Source organism: Rattus norvegicus, chromosome 19 (genome assembly GCF_036323735.1).
Source record: "Rattus norvegicus strain BN/NHsdMcwi chromosome 19, GRCr8, whole genome shotgun sequence".
In the NCBI taxonomy this organism is placed as follows: Eukaryota; Metazoa; Chordata; class Mammalia; order Rodentia; family Muridae; genus Rattus; species Rattus norvegicus.
In genome coordinates this window covers 20,779,754-20,785,689 of record NC_086037.1, presented here as the reverse complement: position 1 = coordinate 20,785,689, position 5,936 = coordinate 20,779,754, and positions in this window count along the sequence as shown.

Sequence of the window (5,936 nt, the reverse complement as noted above, 5' to 3'; positions counted from 1 at the left end):
AAGGGTGATCCATGAAACAGGAGTGAAGATGCTTGTTTCTTACTCTGTCCACTGAGTTATGTCTCTAGGCTTGTCCTACTCCTTTGGCTGCATCCCCCCCCCACATCTGCTGACTATTTTATTTTTCAGATGAAATCACACGTTATAGCTTAGATAGGCCTGTAAGCAATCCTGCTTTGGTAACTTAGGTGCAGAGAGGAGAGCCCCACATTCAGCCTGAGGGTGCATTCACTGGTGGATCCAATATTTCAGTTTCCTCTGCTAACAGATCACCACATTGTTGCCAAGACCATAATGAATGCAATTCTTTCTCCTAAGGAATCCAGTGGCAACTGTCAAATGTTAAGCACAAAGCTTCAGGTTGTACCTATAACACACACCCACATCGCAACCTACCCTACAGGCTCTTTCTGGGTGTGATTTCATGCACCTGCACATGATGAGACAGGAGACCTCTTTGGCTACTTATAGGAACTGGTGTGATTTCTCAGTAATCTTTAATGGGTAATATTGCTGACTGAGGAGAATTTGAGGTAGGATGAAACATTTCTGTGCAGGGATTGGGGAGGAAGCACTCATTTAGATACATAGCAATGACTTAGGTTTTTCCAATCAAGCCTAGAGCCAAATTTGGCTTTGGAAGCATGTGGTGCTCAGTGGCTATGCCACAGGGAAGTCCCCTAAAAGGGTCCATAAGCTTTTGCTCAGTACAGGGAGAACATTAGCAGGGAGGCAAAGTCTGTTCTCCGTGACATCAGCCGTCCCTTCGTGGACATTCTATTGTCTCCTAGAGAGACCTTGGAATCCCTGTGATGTCACCAGTATCGTTGTGACAACCAATTCCCTTCTTTTTCTCTTAGTGTCCAAAGGATATATCCACAGACATGTTTGGCCTTCTTTGTAGGCGCTTTGGGAGAGTTGATGTTGATCGAGAAGGGTCTAGAGTGAAGCAAACGAAACCTAAAGGTAATGATGGACACAGGACATGGGGAATGTGGAGTAAGTTCTGGGCAGTGTATGTTGAGCTTCCTGTCAGGGGTGTGTGTGGGGTTCTTCCGCTGGCCTTTTTAGTAATGGGCCACAACCACTGGAACATCTCCACAGATATTGAATTCCATGATTATCACAATTCCTGAAAGTCAAGGTTTTCACATCATTAGTTTCTCCATAACCACATGGAGGATATGGCAATGCCTATGCTATTATTGGGTGAAATTCTAGTCTTTACTTTTACAGTGCATTCAGTATGTTAAATTGATATAATAACACCATAAGTAGTCATGGAGGGTATAACTTTTCTGAATTAAACAGGGCATCAATGTACTTCACTTTCATTGCTTCTTTAAATTCAGTGACTATCTGACAGTAGTAAGAGGGAGAGAATTGTGCTCCTGGCCATGACCTTATATTCTTAGAACTCCTCTGACTACCTCTGGCTGACGGGGCCAATCTTACCTTCATACATTAGAGGTTCTGTGTGGCAGATATTTTTCTACAGTAGCCAACTATATGGGGCAGGTAGAGAAAGAGCCTGTAACCTACTGGCACTTCTGGGGCATTTGTCATTTCAGTAGGGGGAATTAATAAGTCTGTTGACCATGTCCTCCCCCTACATGAATTTTTAATGCAAAGTTATTGGACTAGAGTAACAGTGTAGGATATCTGAGTATCCCTGATCAATCAAGTCATTGTGGATGCTGAATTGATGATCTGACTTCTGAAACCAGAGGGGTGAGGGTCCTGAAACCAGGTTGTAGCCTGCGTACCTGATAATAATCCTGGAGAAGGCATCTCTCTGGTACTTGTAAGCCTGTGTGGGCAGGCATAGGGAACACCTGGCTGCTTACATCTCTTGGTCTCTATATAGTAGTGGGGGAACTGTGATCCACTTAGGAGGCCTCTTACACATAGACCAAACTCCTTGCAGTGACACTGGCTTCCAAGCATATTCTCCTGTTTGGACCTCACTGTGGTCTGTGTATGCTCTATGCATTCGCCCCATGTGGGTTCACTTGTGTTATTCTACCTACAGAGGCCTGCAGACAGACGTCATCCCCTGAAAATGTCCTAAACAAGGTGCAGGCCAACGAGGAAGAGGAGAGGCTGAATAGAGAACTGGAGCTAACTACCAAGGAGAGAAATGAGCTGACAGATCGCCTCCTTTATGTGACAGGTGGATCCATGAGCAAGAGGTATGCATTGCTCCAAACAAACGACCTTGTTCTAAACCTCATCTCCGATAGAGAGGAGATTCAGAACCTGACCCTTAGTGAGGAGTGAGTTTGGAAATGGACTCTCTGATTCCACCTGTTGAAAATCTGAACTTGTGATCTGAGTGAAGAATTCAGGGATAATGTCACTGGAGCATGAGTTCCCAGTGTACAATTGGAAAGCCCTTGACAGGTGGCAGTTTGCAAGGTTCTAGGTGCTGTGAGTTTGTGGACAGTGTTTGTACTTGCTAGGAAGGTGACTGAACGCTATCATCTCATGGCAGCACCCTTAGGTAACAGGTCCCACATTGTTCATCTCCATGCTTAACTAGAAGGCCTGAGGCTCAGGCCTGTTCCTTCTTGTCTGTGTGCCTTAAACACTGAGACAGTAATGGTGCATACATTTCTACTGATTCTCATTGTGCTCTTTCCATATTTGTCTCTCTTTCTCATTCTCTGAGTCTGTTTACTTTTCTTTTCTTGTGGGTGTGTCCCAGTTTGTGTGTCTGTGTGTTCACAGGTCTGCATGCATATGTACAACTTTTATATGTTTCTATGTCCCCTGTCCCTTGGAATTTAGGGGTCTGTTTTTTGACCTCAGGATATACCTGTATAATAGTTTCATGGAGGTGTAAGTGCTTTATTTTGGAAGCCCCACTTTCAACAGCACAGTTCTTTGCCTGTGTGGTCACATTTGTCTATACATTTGTATGCCTTGGGCAGATTATAAGTTTGTGGCAATATCTGGTCTTATCTCCAGAATTATGTGTACTGTCTGCCTCTAGAATATTAGTTATTCGGCTTGTAGCATTCCACTTGTCAAAACAGGAAAAATGAAATCAGAGGTTTCTGGATGTGTGTGTGTGTGTGTGTGTGTGTGTGTGGTTGGGTAAGCTCTGTGGCCTAGGCTCTTGACAGCATAACAGGTTTGAATGCAGATCCAGCCCTCCTGATTGAAAAAAGTGAGCCAGGGAACCCTTTATCTGGGTGCTTAGCTTCTGTTGTCCTGGGCACACAATTCCAAGTTTCTGAAGCTGAAGAAGATCCAAATATGTAGAATTCAGAAAGTGTCCTTCCAGGGCTGGGGTAGTACAGGACACAGACTGAGTTCATATAGTCCTAAACCTCGATGTTCATTGGGTTCTATCTTCCTGGGGCCAGCCCCTACTTCAGGCCAAATCCATTTTATGAAAACTTGAAGATAAAGGAGAAAGAGTTCATTTCATTACTGCACAACTTAGACACAAAGAACATTGAACATCGTGAGAAATTTCAGGAGCTCAAGAAGGAGATTAACTTCTATCGGTAAGTACTGGTCAGAAGGGCCCATCACTTTTGGAATATCCATTGCTGCCTCTCTTTGTTCTGGACTGGAGAGCCTGCAGCTCTGGGTCCATGTCTTCTGCTGTTTAAATATCACTGTGCCGTGGGTCTTTTGGACTCAGTTTCAGTTCCATAAGAGACTGTGACTTCTCAGCACAGTGTCTATGCATCTTTAGAAGGCTCTGGATAGAACTATACTGATTCAGGCATCAGAGTGTTATTAGGCCGACCTGGGCCTCTGGGGTCATATCAGGTTTAACAAAGCTCAATGTGTGGACCACATGGTTAGCATGACCTCCCTTGGTTCTACTGTCCTCTTGTGGTTTTTTACTGCCTACTAATTGATGTTGCCCCGATGCATTGGGCTTTCATGGATAGTTGTAGATCCCTTGTTCTTTTGGAGAGACATGGACTGTTAGGTGCTTGGGTCACAGAAACAATTTATTCTTCCCTGGATTGGCCGTTTGCTGTTTGTGGAGCAGCCTTACATGTATGGGGATGTATTCTATGAAGTCTTTATGGGTATCTGGGTCCTGGTGGAGTTTGTGGGATTTGGCAGTTGGAATGGGAGGAAGAGGCTTCAGGATCTTACTATGCAGAGTGTGTTTCCAGCAACCTGCACAGCCGGCTCCTGATGGACCAGGCATGTATGAAGAAGAAGTTGGTCACATTGAAGCAGGAGAGCAAGGAGTTACAGCGATATTTGTTTGAGTTGAACCCGAAGGATGAAGACGAACAGGAGAAGACCAGCAACCTCCAGACCCAGCAAAATGTGGTAGGAACAAGCAGCTGAGTCAGATTAACAATGTCTGATACCATTTGCCTATTGGATACATCTTTGCTTCCCCTATCACCTTTCTAATCTCCCCACACCCAGTCAGTCACCCACCTCATGTGATAGAGTTATTCATTGCTCTGTCTATGCACAAGTATTCTGGGATGTTAACCACTCTTCAGAAACTGAATTATGGGCAATTATACTTCTCTGCCCTTTTTGAAACTGCAGTCCAGAAATGGTGACAGAGGAATAACATATCACATGACTGCATCTCCCTATCACAGATTGGATGCTATGAAGAGTTTTGAACGAGTTCTTGGTTGTGTGACAAAGGTCATACAGGGGTCATGTGATGGTTGGAAGCACCTTGTAGGGATAAGAACCAAGTGCAAATGGCAAATGAGTCCTGGTCATTGGCTTTGATCTGGGTATCATGTGGCCTTCTCCTTTCTTCCTGCACCCCAATCAGGTCTCTCCCCATTTCCCCATTCTTGGTTTGCACTGGTAGATTCTGAGGAGCAGCTTGTTCTCCCACAGTACTGTGAGTGTTGCTGGTGATGTTCCCCATCCTGCATAGAAAGCAGCAATGATTTCAATGAAAAGATCAGTGCTGTCTGTCCAATGCAGCTGAGGGGACAGAAGGCAGCAACTTGACAGCTGGTATGCATGTCCCCACCAAATCAGTGTCTTAATAGCTGCCTTCTCCTCCCAGGTCTCAGAAACTGCAGGAGACATGGCATAGGACGGATCCCAGGAAGACAGCCCCCTGAGGAATGAGTTTCTCTCTCAGGAGTTCCCTGTGACGACAATCCTCACAGTCAAAGACTTTTTGGGGGAATATTCTTCTTCTCAGATAATTTCCTCAATGTATAGAGACCCTAAATTTATGTATCCGTATGCCAGCCTGTCTCATTGAGGTCTTTCTCCTTTCTCATACGGACAACACCATTTGAGAGACAACTGAGGGGACTGCCTTGACATCTCACGTCCTAGAGGAGAAACAGCACTACAACTGTGTTTCTAAATGTTCATTAAGAAAATGCTGTTAAGAAATGTTTTTGGTTATGATTTTCATTGAAGTTTTCTTTTTGTTATTTCATAGTTATATATTCTTGTTACTGTTTTTCATTTTTATACCATTTTAGTTGTTCATTTTATGCCTGTTTTTTGTAAATTGTATTCCTTATGAATAAAAATTGATTTGTAACTCTTGACTCTTAAGACCATGTTATTCAAGGGTCCTTTCCCCTCCTGTAGACTTAGAACTGACAGCTGGATATGGATCTTTGCATGGTCCAGTGAATTCAAAGCCACCAAGGGGTACACAGGGTGATGGTGTCTTTTGTGTATGACTTTTTTTATGGAAACACACTTTATGATGTAATCACTGACATACTGTATCCATGCTCTCATGTCTTCTGCTCATCCTAATCTATATCAGTCTACAACACACATTCCTTATTGACTGTGTGCACCAGATATTGAGTAACACACACTCATGCCTGTAGAGCTGCAGAAAAAAATGACAACTTACACAAAGGAATATAGAATAATCCTAATGGAGAACCATGTGACTCAGTTTTTCTTACAATACAGCATTATTATTAAACCAGAAAGATAATGAC